A 17,111-nucleotide genomic window follows, 5' to 3' on the forward strand; every position below is an offset into this window, starting at 1 on the left:
CTGCCACTCACTTATGTTGGGTATTACTTCTAATTTCCAATTTTGTGCTAACATAGTTCTTGCAGCTGTCGTGGCATATAGAAACAAGATCTTATCTTCTAATTTCTTTACCGACCATTCCTAACAAAAAAGCTTCTGGCTTTTTGGGAAATGTATATTTCAAGATTTTTTTTAAGTTCATTATAGACCAATTCCCAAAAGCTTCTCACTTTGCAACACGACCACCACATATGGTAGAGGTCACCTTCTACCTGTCTACATTTCCAGCATCTTTTATCCTTCAACTTATAAATCTTCGCTAATTTCACTGGTGTATGGTACCACCTGTAGATCATTTTCCACAGGTTTTCCTTTAGTGCCGTGCATGCCGTAAATCTCATATTCTTGTTCCATAGTTCCAACCACCTCTCAAAGTCGATGTTATATCCAATGTCTATTGCCCACTTAGTCATTGCCTCCTTCACCTCCTCATCTTTAGTATACCACTCCAGCAAAATATCGTACATCCTTGACAGTGTTTTGTTCTTACCTTCTATAACCTCCACATTAAATTTAGATTTTTTATCTTCAAATCCTACTTTCTTTTTGTCTTCTTTTAGCAGGTCATTTACTTGGTGGTATTGCAACCACCCAGTAAATAAATTTTTGATCTCTTCATATGGTCTAAGTTTAATCCCTTGATCTGTCTTCCAAATTAGTTCTTCATAGGTGGCATTCTTCCCTTCCATATTTTTTTTTTATAGTTAACACCTCAATTGGTGAAATCCACCAAGGTGTCTTCCTTTCCAATATATTTTTATTTCTTTCCCATACTTGGAATAGTGGTCCCCTAAAAATATGATTTAGAAAGCCTCTATGAACTTTCACCTTTTCGTACCACAGGTACGTGTGCCACCCATACCTGTTATCGAAACCTTCCAAGTCCAAGATATCCCTATTTTCCAATCTTATCCAATCCTTCAACCGCACTAAACACGCCGCTTCATAGTATAAACTTAGATCCGGTAGAGAGAATCCCCCTCTTTCTTTTTTGTCCACCAATATTTTCATTTTTATTCGTGGTCTTTTGCCTTGCCAGATGTATCTCGCTAAGGCTCTTTGCCACTCTCTACACTGCTTTAAACCTTTTAATACCGGAATGGTTTGAAACAAAAATAACATTCTGGGGAGAACGTTCATTTTGATAACCGCTATCCTCCCCAGAAAATATAACCTCAATCTCTCCCATATTTCAAGATCTTTCTTCATATTCTTCCAAGTGACTTCATAATTATCCTTATATAGGTTAATATTTTTCGCTGATATCCACACTCCAAGGTATTTCACTTTCTTTGCTGTCATAATTCCCATCTTTTGTTCTAGTTCTACAATATCTTCCTTATTTAGATTTTTAGTCAACATTTTAGTCTTATTTATATTAATCTTGAAGCCTGACACCGCTCCAAACTCTTCAAATTTTTGCAAGGCTTCTTTCATACTATTTTTCGGGTCTTCTAGAGTTAATACAATATCATCCGCGAAGGCTTTTATCTTATGTTCTTTAGTCCCTACCTTAATCCCTTTCACTTCCGCTGCCTCTCTCAGTCTCTTAGTAAGTACTTCAAGTACTATTATAAATAATAGAGGAGACAGGGGGCAGCCTTGTCTAGTCCCTTTAGATATGTCAAAAAATTCTGATGTCGAATTATTTATTATTAGCTTAGCTTTTTGTTCATTATAGATAGCTTCTATACCTTTTCTAAATCTTTCACCCAGCCCCATCGTTTTTAGATTTTCTATCAGGAAGCACCAAGAAACATGATCAAAGGCCTTTTCGGCATCAATGAAAATCAAAGTGGCTTGTTTGTCTATTCTGGTTTCCAAATATTCAATGATATCTATCACATTTCTTACGTTGTCCTTCAGTTGTCTCCCTGGAAGGAAGCCCGTTTGATCTTTATGGATTCTGTTACTTAGTACTCTTTTTAATCTTTCTGCCATTACATCCGCAAACAGTTTATAGTCGTTGTTTAATAATGAAATCAGCCTATAGTTTTTCACCTCTAAAGCATCCACATCTTTTTTAGGAATTAATGTAATATAGGCTTCCTTCCAGGTGTTCGGGATCTTCCCTTCTTTTAAAGTATTGTTCATCACTTCGCATAGGGTTGGGCTTATTTGATCACGTAGTACTTTATAATATTTGGCTGACAGACCATCTGGCCCCGGCGCTTTGCCAATTTTCATCTTTGATATTGCCTTCCTTACCTCCTCCTCCGTAATCAGCTGATTTAATAATTCTTTTTCTTCAGTTGATATCTGTTGTAGATAATGTTCTTTCAGATAGCGTTCTATATCATAGCCTGACTCCTTACCTCTTTTATATAAATCCTTATAGTATTTCTGAAACAACCTTTTTATTTCATTTGGGTCTTCCACTATCTTATCTCCATCCCTTATCCTACATATCGTATTTTGTTTTTTCCTTTCTCTTAGTTGCCAGGCCAAATATTTTCCTATTTTATTAGCGGATTCAAAACTCTTCTGTTTCAACATTTTAACTTTCCCCTCAATCTCCTGATTTACTATCATAGAAAATTGGGCTTGTAATAACTTTATATTTTGTTTTATAGTCTCATCCCCTGGCTTATTAGTTAATTGTCTTTCATTCTCCATTAACTGTGCCAAGATCTCCTCCTTCTTTTTCTCTTTTTCTTTTCTTTGATGACTTTTTCTGAATTCGAAAGCCCCTCATAACGGCTTTCCCTGCGTCCCAAACTGTTACTAAATCTGTCCCTTTATTTAAATTCCACTTAAAGTACTCTTCAATTGTTTCTTTTGCCTTAGTCACTATCTTTTGATCATTAAATAGAGATTCGTTCATTCTCCATCTAAGTACTCTAGCCTCTTTACCCTTTAACTCTAAATATACTGGGTTATGATCAGATATAGTCTGTGGGAGAATTTCAGATTTGATTAAATTCTGTATCAATTCCTTAGTGGTCCAAATACCATCTATTCTCCCCCAACTCTAGTTAGGATTTGAGAAGAAAGTATATTGTTTTACAGTAGGGTTTTTGAATCTCCACGTGTCAATTAGTCCCATATTATCAACCAAATCAAAAAATGTCCGCGGTAACTTGCCTTACTTAATCTCTTGTTTTCTTGTTGATCTGTTCAGGTTCGGTGACACCACCCCATTAAAGTCACCCATCACTATCATTTTTTGATCCATCCACTCTGTTAACCTATTACCTAATTCAGAGAAAAAGGCTGCTTTTCTGTCATTAGGTGCGTATAGTCCGACAACAATAATCTTTACTCCTTGAAACATAATCTGTACTACAATCATTCTCCCTTGTTCATCTTTATACAGTAATTTTGGATCAAGTTTTTCCTTTATATATAGAACCACTCCTCGTTTCTTAACTCTATCTGAAGCCACAAAATCCAATCCTAATCTCTTATTGCTTAAAATTCTCTTATGCTTTCTTGTAGGCAGATTAAGTCAAGGTTCTTTTTTAGTAGATTGTGCGCAATCTGATTCCTTTTATTTTTATTGTTGAGTCCGTTCACATTCCAGGTCAGAACTTTTAGAGCCATCACTTGTATACAAATAATAAGATAACAAGTCTAGATTAGATCTACTGTTTTCTATCGTCTATCTCTTCTCCTTCCCTCTCTTCTCCTGGATTTGTCTCCCTCTCTCCTTCTCCACTCTCTCCGCCTCCTTCCCCACTCCCCGATCGTTCACCCTCCTCCTCCCCCCCCCATCTTTCCAAGTTCTTTCTCATATCTTCTTGCAAATTTTTCTAGTTCTGAAGGGTTGGACAGTTTGAATCTTTTTTCCTTAAAATAGAATGGAATTCCTTCCGGGAATTCCCATCTATATAGGATCCCATTTTTCTTCAATTGGTTAGTTAATTCTTTGTAGGCATCCCTCCTTCGAAGAAATCTCGAAGGAATCTCTTTGTATATGATAATTGGATTTCCTCCAATATATAACCTTTTGTTATAATTCTGTTTCAGTATTTCGTTTCTCATATCCATCGAATTGAACATGACTAATACATTTCCCCCTGGCTTTAGCTGATTTTGTTTTTATCCGAAAAATATTTGCCAACGAGTAACTTATCTCTTCTTCCTTTCTATCTAACCAGATTGCCAGCTCTTTCACCACTTTAAATCTTATGTTCTCATTTGTCTCCTCTGGGATCCCTCTAAGTTTCAAATTTGCTTGATTCTGTCTCATCTGGGTCATTGCCATACTATCCAACAATTCTTCCTGTACTTTGCCTATCTCCTTAACTTCTACTTTAATCCTGTCCAAGTCCCTCTTACTGTCCTTTGTGTCTTTTTGCACCCTTTTCATTGAGTCCTCAAGCACCTTGGCTCTTACCGTTAGATCTTTAACTTTTCCTGTTAATTCTCCCACCACCCCTGTTAGGGATTGATTAGCTGCTTGTGTGTAAAAACGTGCTCCCTCAAAGTTTGTGCGACCCCACAAACCTCCGTGTGTGACGGAGCTCCTCAGACATGTCTGCTCTAGTCACTAGTAGAGTCCGACAGTGGCTGTCTGCGGAAGCGTTTCCAGCAAAGGAGCTCCTTAACAGAAACGCGTCTCCTGGACTCACGGCGTGACAGTTTCCGGCGAGGTGTGGGTCTCCCTATGGGAGACTCAGATACCTCCCCACTGTTCTCGCTGGAAGCGTCCCTGAGCCCTCCCTCCTGCTCGCATTCCCTCAGAGACCCACTCCTCCCCCTGCTGGTCCCTGCTTCAGCTGTTGAGTCTCTTTCTTCCTCCCTGAGCCCCTCCACCACCTGATGCTCCGATGGCAGTTCCCTGACATCCACCTCCCCTCCAGGGCCCCCCTCACCCCCTCCCATTTCCTCTCCCCTGGGAGGTGAAGGGCTAAAACCCCGAAAAGAATCTTCCTCATCTTCCGACGTCTCGAACAATTCCCTCCATCGATCGTCGTCCTGGCTCGCTGAATCCTCTTCCTCTTCAGAATCTGGGAACCCCTCCAACTCCTCTTCCTCGTCGGTGGTGGCAAAGTATTCCCTTCGGAACCTCGCTACAGGCTGAGGTTTACGTGGGAACCTCTGATGAAAAGTCTCTATTAAAACTTCGTCATTGACATCCTCTGCCCTAACCCAGGTGTTTTCCGACTCCGGTTCCCCTTCCCACATTACCAAATACTCTACTTGATCTCCCTTCCACCTGGAATCGAGGATCTCCGCTACATGGTAGCTGTGTTCCTTCTCCTCCATTGCTGGTCCCCTAGTGACCCTCCCTTCACTGTCTCCTCTATACGGTGACAGCAACGACCTGTGAAAAACTGGGTGCAGCTTCATGTGGTTCGGTAACCGGAGCCTGAAAGCCACTGGATTGACCTGCTGCATGACTTCAAACGGACCCAGCCTTTTGGGTCTTAATTTCTTACAACCTCCTTTGAACGGCAACCCTTGGGTTGACAGCCACACCTGGTCCCCCACCCTGATGCTTTCACCTTCCCTTCTGTTTTTGTCTGCCTGCCTCTTATATTCCTCCTTAGCCCTGTTTAAGTTGAGTTGGAGCTGGCGATGGATCGCTTCCATTTCTTCAACGAACTGTTCTGCAGCTGGAACGCTCCAGTTCTCCCCCTCCCCCCCTGGGAAGGCTCTGGGATGGCACCCGTGATTAGCCAAAAAGGGGCTCATCCCCGTGGACACGTTCTCTGCATTGTTGTAGGCAAATTCTGCCAACGCCAGCTTCTCCACCCAATCATTCTCTCTGTCATTAACATAACACCTCAAATATTGTTGGAGAACCCCATTTGCTGTTTCCGCCTGCCCGTTGGTTTCTGGATGACGGGCCGTTGAAAAATTAACCTCTACATGCAGTAAGCTCATGAGCTTCCTCCAGAACCTGGAAGTAAATTGTTTCCCTCGGTCTAAAACCACCCTCAAGGGGGCGCCATGCAACCGAAACACATTCTCTACAAACAATTTGGCTGTTTCTTCTGCTGTGACCGCATGTGAGCAGGCTATAAAGTGGGCCATTTTAGTTAACAGGTCTACTACAACCATGATGGCTGTTTTCCCTCTAGACCTTGGCAGATCAGTCATGAAATCTATTGCCACTGCTTCCCACGGTCTTTCAGGTGTGGGCAGTGGTTCTAATAAACCAGCCGGCGCCCGCCTCTCCCCCTTGGCTCTTTGGCATTGTTCACACCCTCTCACATACTCCCGCACATCTTCCCTGACCTTGGGCCACCAAAATTCCCTGGTAACCAGCCACATGGTCTTGTGTTGCCCAAAATGCCCTGCTGTGGGGCTATCGTGCAGCTGCTTGAGTACCTTCTCCCTCAATTCCCCTTCAGGTATATATAACGCTCCCTTATAATACAATGCCCCGTTTCTCTCCTCAAAACCACCGGATTTGTCTTCCTCCCTCCTGAGACCCCTGAGTTTGTCCTGGGCGTATGCATCATACACCGTACCCTCTACCAATTCCCTTTGCCCCACCAAAGTCGCCCCACACACCCAGCGGTCCTCTGGAATGATATGGGTTTCTTCGGGTGCTCCCTCCCCCTCCAAATATTCAGGTTTGCGTGAGAGAGCGTCCGCCCTAACATTCTCTGGGCCTGGCACGTAACAAATCTCAAAGTTAAATTTGGAGAACTCCTGGGCCCATCTCAACTGCCTTTGGTTGAGCACTCGCGCAGTTCTCCAATACTCTAGATTTTTATGGTCCGTGCACACTTGCACCTTATGTTGTGCACCAACTAGCAGATGCCTCCATCTCCGGAACGCCTCATGAATAGCAAGAAGTTCTCGATCGTACACCGTGTAGTTCCTCTCGGATTTGTTCAGCTTTCGCGAAAAGAAGGCACACGGTCGCCACTCTGACTCCTCCTTCCCCGGCTGCAGAAGAAGCACCGCCCCTATGGCTCTGTCAGATGCGTCTGTTTCAACCCTTAGCTTCTTTCGTAAATCCACATGCAGAAGTTGTTCTTCAGAGGCGAAGGCCCTTTTCAGCTCCTCAAACGCTCGCTCCGCCTCCGCCGTCCATACAAACTTCTTTTTACTGCTGAGACAGTCAGTGATGGGCGCCGTCAGATGGGCGAAGTTGCGGATGAACTTACGATAAAAGTTTCCAAACCCTAGGAACCTCTGCACATCCTTCTTGGTTTTGGGTGTTTTCCATTCCAGCACTGCCTGTACCTTGCCGGGATCCATGGCCAATCCCTTGTCTGACAGGAGGTACCCCAGGAATTCCACCTCCTTGGTATGGAACCGACACTTCTCCAGTTTCACCCACAGCCTGTTGGCTTGCAGTCTGCTCAACACTTCTCTGACGTCTCTCACATGTTGCTCCTCATTCTCCGAATACACCAACACATCATCTAGGAAAGCAACGCAATTCTTGTAGAGCAAAGGGCCCAGTACGTGGTTCATAAAAGATTGAAAACACGCTGAGCCTGCTTGTAATCCAAATGGCATAACGAGGTATTCAAATGCCCCCAAAGGGGTAAACATGGTGGTTTTCCATTCATCCCCTTTCCTTATGCGTATCAGGTTGTACGCCCCCCTTAGATCCAGCTTTGTAAAAATCTTTCCCTTCCTCACCCTGGTCAAAATATCATCAATCCTGGGCATAGGGAAAGCCACTGGCTCAGTCACTGCATTTAACCTCCTAAAATCACATACAAGTCTCGGCTTGTCCGCGTTTTTTTTGTCCACAAAAAACACTGGGCTACCCCCTGCTGCTTTGGACTCTCTGATGAAGCCTTTCTTCAGGTTCTTGTCAATAAACCCTCGCAACTCCTGCATTTCTCTGTCTGACATGGCATACAACTTGCCCACGGGAAGCTGTGCTCCAGGGAGTAAATTGATCTGGCAATCAAAGGGCCTATGAGGTGGTAGTTGGTCAGCTTCCTTCTCGCTGAACACGTCGCTGAGATCTGCATACTGTGGTGGTACCTTCACCTTCTCCATTACTTCAGTCCCTGCTAGGGTGGCTTGGGCCCCTGCTGAACCCTTTTCCCCTTTGCAGTGTTCTAAGCAATGTGCTGAACCAAAGGACACCACTCTTTGATGCCAGCCAACCAGCGGATCATGTAGAGCTAGCCAGCTCATTCCCAAAATAATGGGAGCGCCTCCCAGGGTGGCCACATTAAACGCTATCAGTTCTGTGTGCCTTGCCACCCTCATTATCATTGGGACAGTCTGCAAGCTGACTCCTCCTCCCAACAACTCCCTGCCATCAATCGTGGTCACCTGCAGGGGGTTGCTTAAAGGGATAGTCTGTATCTGGTGTTCAGCAGCAAACTCCTTGCTCATAAAATTGCAGGAGCTGCCTGAGTCCAATAGCGCCTTTATTTTTAGGGGGTGCCCATTTTGCAGCTCTAGCGACACTTCAATCACTAGAGCAGGTCGAGGAGCTTCTGGCACGGGCACTTTCACTGCTCTTTGGCCTGGCTGCAGTGCCCCGATTGTGGCAACCAGGCGTTGGCTTTTACCTGCTCCGTTCCCCCCTGTTCTCCCCCCTCAACAGCTCCCACCATCCCTTGCCATTCCTTCCTCTGGGGGCAGACTCTGGCAAAGTGGCCTGGCTGTTGGCAGAGATAGCATTTCCGGGCGCCCTTTCCCTCCTTCTTAGCCCCCTCGCTGGTTTTTGAAAATGCGCGCGCGCGCGCTGTTCCGATTTCCATCGGCTCTGCCGGCGGGAAAGCTGGCTCAGGAATGTCTGGAATGCGGAACTCCTTCCAACGTTCCCCTCTCCCTTCCCGCCTCTCCAAGGCTCTTGCCTCCTGCCGCGCTCCTATGGTCAGCGCAGATTTGGTCAGCTGATCCATAGACCCCGCCCTGGGGCTCCGTGACAGCTCGTCTTTCACCGCCGAAGAAAGACCTTCTTCAAATAGCATCTGAATGGGTGCCGCCGATAAATCCCAACCCAGTCTGTGAATCAGCATGGTAAACTCAGTCCAGTACTCACGGACAGATCGACTTCCCTGCTTGCAAGCCATTAGCTGTCTGCGCACCACCCCTTCCTCAATATCGCTGGAAAACATGATATCCATTGCACGAAAGAACTTCATCGTGTCCTTTAGTACGTCATTGTGCGTTGCCATTAGGGGTCGAACCCAGTCTCTCGCCCCTTTCTCAAGATGCCCAATTACGAAAGCAACTCGCGATTCCTCATCAGGGAACTCATCGAACTGCACATTAATGGCATATTGCATCTCTGTCCTAAAGGCATGGTAATCCTTGGGGTCCCCCCCAAATTTCTGCACCAATCCTGGTACCTTTCTGGGGAACTGAGTGGCTCTCCCCTTCTTGTCTGCATCCTGAGCCCTTCTCTCCTCCAGCCTCGCCGTCTGCAGCGCCAGTTGGACCTCCAACGCTCGGTATCTATCTTCCAAGCTTGGACCAGCTCCAGCCCCCGCTCCTCCGGTTCCGGTTGGTTCGCTCATGATGCTTTCTCTTGCACAGGCAGCGTACAGAGACTGTCGGACTGCTGTTAGGGATTGATTAGCTGCTTGTGCGTAAAAACGTGCTCCCTCAAAGTTTGTGCGACCCCACAAACCTCCGTGTGTGACGGAGCTCCTCAGACATGTCTGCTCTAGTCACTAGTAGAGTCCGACAGTGGCTGTCTGCGGAAGCGTTTCCAGCAAAGGAGCTCCTTAACGGAAACGCGTCTCCTGGACTCACGGCGTGACAGTTTCCGGCGAGGTGTGGGTCTCCCTATGGGAGACTCAGATACCTCCCCACTGTTCTCGCTGGAAGCGTCCCTGAGCCCTCCCTCCTGCTCGCATTCCCTCAGAGACCCACTCCTCCCCCTGCTGGTCCCTGCTTCAGCTGTTGAGTCTCTTTCTTCCTCCCTGAGCCCCTCCACAACCTGATGCTCCGATGGCAGTTCCCTGACAACCCCCTCCAATCTTTTGTCCAACGTATCTTGTACTTCCAATAGTTTTCTTTCAATATATTGCTCATTATGTTTAAATTCCTTCCTTATCTCAACCATTAAACTGTCATAGTCCTTGATTTCCCTCTCCTCCTTCCCATCTTCTTGTCTGGATGGCCTCCTTTCTGATGGCGTTCCCACCCCCTTTTTCATATTGAAAAAACTCTCCCTCCCCTGGCAGTCACTGAAACCCCCTGCTGGCTTTCTCTGTTCTTCCCGAAGATTCCTTCCGCAGTAGTCCCCTCCGCTCTCACACGGTGGCGCCTTGTAATCTTTCCAAGTCCTAGATCTATTGTCTTCCGTAGGATCTCACGACCAGTTGTCTCTCTCCCCGCACCACACGACAAGTGCTCTCATAAGTTACTGGTTATCCGCCATTGGGGGGGCTAAGAATAAGGAGGTACCATACCAAAAAAAGAAAAAAGAAAGAAGAAGAAAAAAAGGAAGGAACCTATTGGAAGGATAGGGAAAAGCGATCAAGATAAAGGTAATCAAACAATGGGAAGAGGAAGAGGGTGACCAAAATATCGACACGTGGCACAGAGCAAAGAAAAAGAACTTGCAGAGTTCCTAGAAGGACTATATAAGAGACATAGGAATAACCACCAAAATTGCTGAGACCATTGGCTTGGATCTCATCGACCAATAGTCCCCTGGAACTTAAACAGAGTGTGGGGTGAGGCTTAGTCCAAAAACAGGCATATGGGTGTGGGGGAGGACCAAATTAGGACGTCTCCTGGGGGGAGAAGCTTTTATATCTGGCAAAAAGTCCTGACCCACCGTCCTGGTTACGCTTTCCGTTCTCAGTCTCTTTCCGCTGTAGCAGTGAATTAATCTAACAAGTAAACCCCCTCTTCTCCAGCCGAAATATTAAGTTATAACTTTTTTTATCGGGAAAAAGAACAGGAAGTAAGGTGTTTGTACGTAAGCTCGCTGCTTTCTCCAAACAAACAAATCTCTTTTTTCCTCCCAAACGTCACTGGGAGGGCGCTGCCTCTCCGCGTCTTCCCTCCTCCTGCTATCGATCTGTTTTTCGCTCTTTTAACTGGCCCAAGTAAAATAGCAGTTTCTGTCCTTTGTTCCAATATGAGAGGTGTGGGTAACAAAGAGAAGTAAATAATAAAAATCTCTAAGCGTATGCAGCTTGACTCAGACCATGTTCACAAACGGCATGCAAAGGGGTTAATTGCCAAGAAACCGCCCCTGCAATCTCCTCCCGGTCGTTAGCGCTCTTATCTCGCCAAGTTGAACAGAAACATTCCTTTCACTTCTTTCTAGTCCCTTAAGATATTTTCATTTGATACTTTGCCTCAGAGTCCTTATACTTTGCATCTGAGGTCTCTCTTCTACAACCACTTAGCGGCAGCTTTTTTTATTTTTCCCTCTCTCCCAGCCTTACGTTGTACTCCATTTTCTCTTACCACCGGTAGTGGATTCCTTCGCCTTTTGCCTCTCGTAATCCTTTTACGCTGGGTTCTTTAGTTAATCTTTCTATCAGCTTAGTTGGTTTGCTTTTTCCCAGTTTTAAGACTGTTGTCGGAGGCTCACCGCTTTCACACGGAGCCTGAGGCTTCACAACACGGAGTCTGTTACATCCCCTTCGTGCTGCAGCTCAAATCCTGCTAAACGCCGACAATATAGGGGAGCTTAAACAGTGTCGCTGAGACTCAGCTTAAGAACTACCGCCCTATATCGTTACTTAATGTGGATTACAAAATCTTTGCTGACATTTTGGCTAAAAGGTTGAAGAAAGTATTGATGGAAGAGATTCATAAGGACCAAGCAGGCTTTCTCCCTGGAAGACATCTGTCAGACAATGTGAGGAATATACAGTGGTGCCTCGCAAGACAAAATTAATTCGTTCCGCAAGTCTCTTCGTCTTGCGAGTTTTTCGTCTTGCGATGCACGGTTTCCCATAGGAATGCATTGAAAATCAATTAATGCGTTCCTAGGGAAACCGCCTTCAGACCAGGTCTGGGGACAGTCTGTCCCCGGACCTCTTCTGAAGGCTGGGGGGGGGGGGGACAACAAGGGCTTTTCTTCCCACCCCCAGCATTTTAAAAAACCCCGGGACAGCGGAGGACTTCTCCGCTGTCCGGGCGATCTTAAAATGCTGGCGGGCGGCATTTTAAAATCGCCCCGGACAGCGGAGGACTTCTCCGCTGTCCGGGGCGATTTGAAAGCCCCTGGGAAGGCAGGCAGGGGGGACAAATACTTTCGCCCCCCGCCCGCCTTCAGAAGGTGTTCCTGCCCCCGCCCCGCTTCGGAGCAGCGTTCCGAAGCGGGGCGGCTGGGGCAGGTGTTCCCGCCCCCCCGCCCCGCTTCGGAACAGCGTTACGAAGCGGGGCGGCTGGGGCAGGTGTTCCCGCCCCCCGCCCCGCTTCGGAACAGCGTTACGAAGCGGGGCGGCTGGGGCAGGCGTTCGCTGCCGACCCCCAGCATTTTAAAATCTCCCCGGGACAGCAGAGACTTCTCTGCTGTCCCGGGGAGATTTTAAAATGCTGGGGGTCGGCAGCGAACGCTTCGCCCCCGCCCGCCAGCATTTTAAGATCGCCCGGGGCAGGCGCGGGGGGAAGGCAGGCGGGGGGGGAGCAAAGACTTTTGTCCCCCGCCGGCCTTCAGAAGAGGTCCTCTTCTGAAGGCCGGCTGTGGGCGAAAGTCTTTGCTCCCGACCGCCAGCATTTCCCTATGGGCTTTCGTCTTGCGATGCAAGCCCATAGGGAAATTCGTCTTGCGAAGCGCCTCCAAAACAGAAAACCTTTTCGTCTTGCGGGTTTTCCGTCTTGCGAGGCATTCGTCTTGCGGGGTACCACTGTAATAGACATTTTGGAAAAATTAGAAGTGAATATAAACACTAAAGCAGTATTGATATTTGTGGATGCGGAGAAAGCTTTTGACAACATTTCTTGGAGTTTTATGAAGAAGAATCTACATGGGATGGGGGTAGGCCAAGGATTTGAGAATGGTATGGGTGCAATATATTCTGAACAAAAGGCAAAGCTAATTGTAAATAATGTGGTTACGGAAGAATTTAAAATAGAAAAAGGGACACGACAGGGGTGCCCAATTTCCCCATTGCTTTTTATATCGGTCCTGGAGGTTTTGCTGAACATGATTAGAAAGGACCAGCTGGTTAAAGGGGTACAGGAAACGCAGTGGATGTAGCCTACCTTGATTTCAGCAAGGCATTTGACAAGGTGCCCCATGATATTCTTGTAAAGAAGCTGGTAAAATGCGGTCTTGACTCTGCTACCACTCAGTGGATTTGTAACTGGCTGACTGACCGAACCCAAAGGGTGCCCATCAATGGTTCCTCTTCATCCTGGAGAAGAGTGACTAGTGGGGTGCCACAGGGTTCTGCCTTGGGCCCGGTCTTATTCAACATCTTTATCAACGACTTGGATGATGGACTCAAGGGCATCCTGATCAAATTTGCAGATGACACCAAACTGGGAGGGGTGGCTAACACCCCAGAGGACAGGATCACACTTCAAAACGACCTTGACAAATTAGAGAACTGGGCCAAAACAAACAAGATGAATTTTAACAGGGAGAAATGTAAAGTATTGCACTTGGGCAAAAAAAATGAGAGGCACAAATACAAGATGGGGGACATCTGGCTTGAGAGCAGTACATGTGAAAAGGATCTAGGAGTCTTGGTTGACCACAAACTTGACATGAGCCAACAGTGTGACGCGGCAGCTAAAAAAGCCAATGCAATTCTGGGCTGCATCAATAGGAGTATAGCATCTAGATCAAGGGAAGTAATAGTGCCACTGTATTCTGCTCTGGTCAGACCTCACCTGGAGTACTGTGTCCAGTTCTGGGCACCACAATTCAAGAAGGACACTGACAAACTGGAACGTGTCTAGAGGAGGGCAACCAAAATGGTCAGAGGCCTGGAAACAATGCCTTATGAGGAACGGCTAAGGGAGCTGGGCATGTTTAGCCTGGAGAAGAGGAGGTTAAGGGGTGATATGATAGCCATGTTCAAATATATAAAAGGATGTCACATAGAGGAGGGAGAAAGGTTGTTTTCTGCTGCTCCAGAGAAGCAGACACGGAGCAATGGATTCAAACTACAAGAAAGAAGATTCCACCTAAACATTAGGAAGAACTTCCTGACAGTAAGAGCTGTTTGACAGTGGAATTTGCTGCCAAGGAGTGTGGTGGAGTCTCCTTCTTTGGAGGTCTTTAAGCAGAGGCTTGACAACCATATGTCAGGAGTGCTCTGATGGTGTTTCCTGCTTGGCAGGGGGTTGGACTCGATGGCCCTTGTGGTCTCTTCCAACTCTATGATTCTATGATTCTATGATTCTAGGTCGGAGTTAAACAGTACAAACTTAGAGCATTTGCAGATGACTTGGTACTTACATTACAAGAGCCAGACACTAGTACTAAAAGAGTTTTAGAACTCCTTAAGAAATATTGTAAAATTTATGAATTTTAGAATAATGTGGCTTTTAAAACTAAATGGAGTACACCTGTAAAGATTAAGTGAAAGGAAAGTAAGGATGATAATTAGATAAAATCAAGGGTGAGGATTTGCTGAATTAAATTTTTGAAATGGGAACGCAGAAAGGGGAGGTATGAGGAGGTCGGTGAAATAAGTTTTAAGAAAATAAGGTATTGAAATTATACTTCTTCTTTTTTATGTTATCTTTGTTTGTGTGTGTATTGTTATGTTTGTTATAATTTGTAAAATCTTAATAAATATTTATATATATAAAAAAATAAACAGCGTCGCTGGGTACCTTGACCCTCAGGATAATCCTCCTGGGGTTACGAGGTTCACGGAGCCTTCGTGACCCCTCTAAACCTCCGTGTTGCTCGAGACTCCCCCGAAGGGCAGGCTCGTGCTCCTTCCCGTGGCTGCGGTGTTCCGGAAGTGGTTTCCTGTTTCCTTTGTTCCTGTTTTTCAGGGAAGGGGAGGCAGCCAGAGAAAAGGGGGGGGGGGCATGGAAGCACTTACCGAGAGCCTAAACAGCCCTTTTCCAGCCAGTCCTCTGAATCAGAGACAGAATTAGGGAGTGGCCAGTCTGTTCCAGGAACTAGCTATTTTCAGAAGAGGGGAAATAAGAGGCGTTCCCTGCCTCGCTGGGCATGCTGGTCTAGAGAGAAATGTCACGAAAAGTCAGAAGCGTCAACTGACTGAGCAACACAGACGCGTTGTTTGGAGCTCCGGTGTTGGCTTGGAATTTGCTGTAATAAATCTACTGGACAGCAGTGGCTCGGTGCCTGGAATGTTATCTCCTAACTAGCTTGGCAGCAAACACATCCCTCACACTGTTGCTCTCTGCTTTCATAGAGAGAGGGTGTATATTTCTTTGCTGTCTGCGTAGTAAGAAATCAAGCATAGCGTTGTAGCCAAAAATCTCATCACTTCTGCTGCTTTGGAAACTCTACTGAATGGGGGAATGTGCCTTGGAGCCTTATCAAAGGCTCAGGTCGTTAATTATTCATCAGAGGGCGATTCCGAAGGACTCGGCTGGAAGATGAGCTTTATCAGCTTGGCCGAGTGGAGATTCAATACGATATATCTTTATTGTCATTGTCCCATGCAGGATAATGAAATTATAAAACTACATAAAAACTACATAAAACTACCACAAAACTACATAAAACTACCACAAAACTACATAAAACTACATAAAAACTACATAAAACATTCAAAAACCCCTAAAAACTCTAAAACCCCATTTAAAAATACACTATATTATAGAAACTCCTTATGCTGCGTTTAGAACCAGAATTGCATAGAAACTGTTTCTCTTTTTTATTTTTTTTAAATAATATTTATTAGTTTTCCAACAAATTAAACACAACACTACAAAACACCAAAAAAGAAAAAACATACAATACAATACAAAAAAGAAACAAACAAAACAAAACAAAACAAAAACCATTTAAAACACAATCCAATTTCAACATCTTATCTTTCTTTCCCTTATTTCCTCGACCTCCTCACACCTCCCTTTTTGTATTCCACTTCTGTTAATTGTTTCAGCAATTCCTTCCCATCTTCCTCTGTTTTCTATCCTCTAATTGTCTTAACACCTTCTAACCATATTTTTCCCTTTAAAGCGCTATTAATCTATTTATACTTAATTCCTTATAACATTTCTACTAAAGCCATATAACTTCATTCCAACATTTTTCTAACATTCATTAATTTTACAGTATTTCTGTAAATAGTCTTTAAACTTTTTCCAGTCTTCTTCCACCGACTCTTCTCCCTGGTCTCGGATTCTGCCAGTCATTTCCGCCAATTCCATGTAGTCCATCAACTTCATCTGCCATTCTTCCCTGGTGGGTAAATCTTGTGTCTTGATGTAGGAATGAATCCACGACAGACGAGAGAGGCAGGTGTCACATGAGGCGTCTGCCAGGGCGGACCCCGTGAGCCTCTTTTATTGAATATTACAAACATTGCCACAGGTGGGCCTGTGGCTGATTGGTTGATACATACACAAAGAAACTTGTTGCTGATTGGTTAACATAAGTACAAGGCGGGGATTACATGTGAGAGGTGGGGATTACATATGATCATTTATCACTAATAGATTAAAGGCTGAGAAACGGAGCTGGTAGCAGAGGATGCACTTCTAGCTATTGCAGACAATCCCCCTCCTCCTTACCCCAAACTGTTGCCTTCACAACCCTGCCTATCCCTCCCTCCTTCGCCTGCGCTATAGCCTGCTTCAACCCCCCCATCCCCCCTTCCCTCCCTCCTGCGCCTGCGCCTGTTGGAGCTGTCCGCTCTGCTCTTTCTTTGGCTAGGCAAAAAGGGCTCTTGTCCTTAGAGGAGGTATCGGAATGGGCTGGTGTGATGCCATCTGCTTTCCCTATCACCTATTCAAACCCAGGAACTGCTCAACAGCAGGTTTTCCATGAAACCCTTCCTTATTCTATATTGAGAGAATTAAGAAAAGCCATTGCTGATTCCGGTTTGAAATCCTCTTATGTAATTGGAATGCTGGAGGGAATTGCGAATGGTTATACAATGCTCCCTCAGGATTGGAAGGATCTGATGCGCATGCTTTTATCCCCAGCTCAATATGTCGTTTTTGAGAGTGAATTTAAACATAGCGCGTCAGCCCTAGCTGATCCACAGCATTCAGCCAATCAACTTTTTGGTGCTGGTCCGTATGATAATATAGCAGCTCAGGCGACGCTGACAGCT

The sequence above is a fragment of the Podarcis liolepis genome, assembly GCF_965112155.1.
Source record: "Podarcis liolepis genome assembly, chromosome: W".
In the NCBI taxonomy this organism is placed as follows: Eukaryota; Metazoa; Chordata; class Lepidosauria; order Squamata; family Lacertidae; genus Podarcis; species Podarcis liolepis.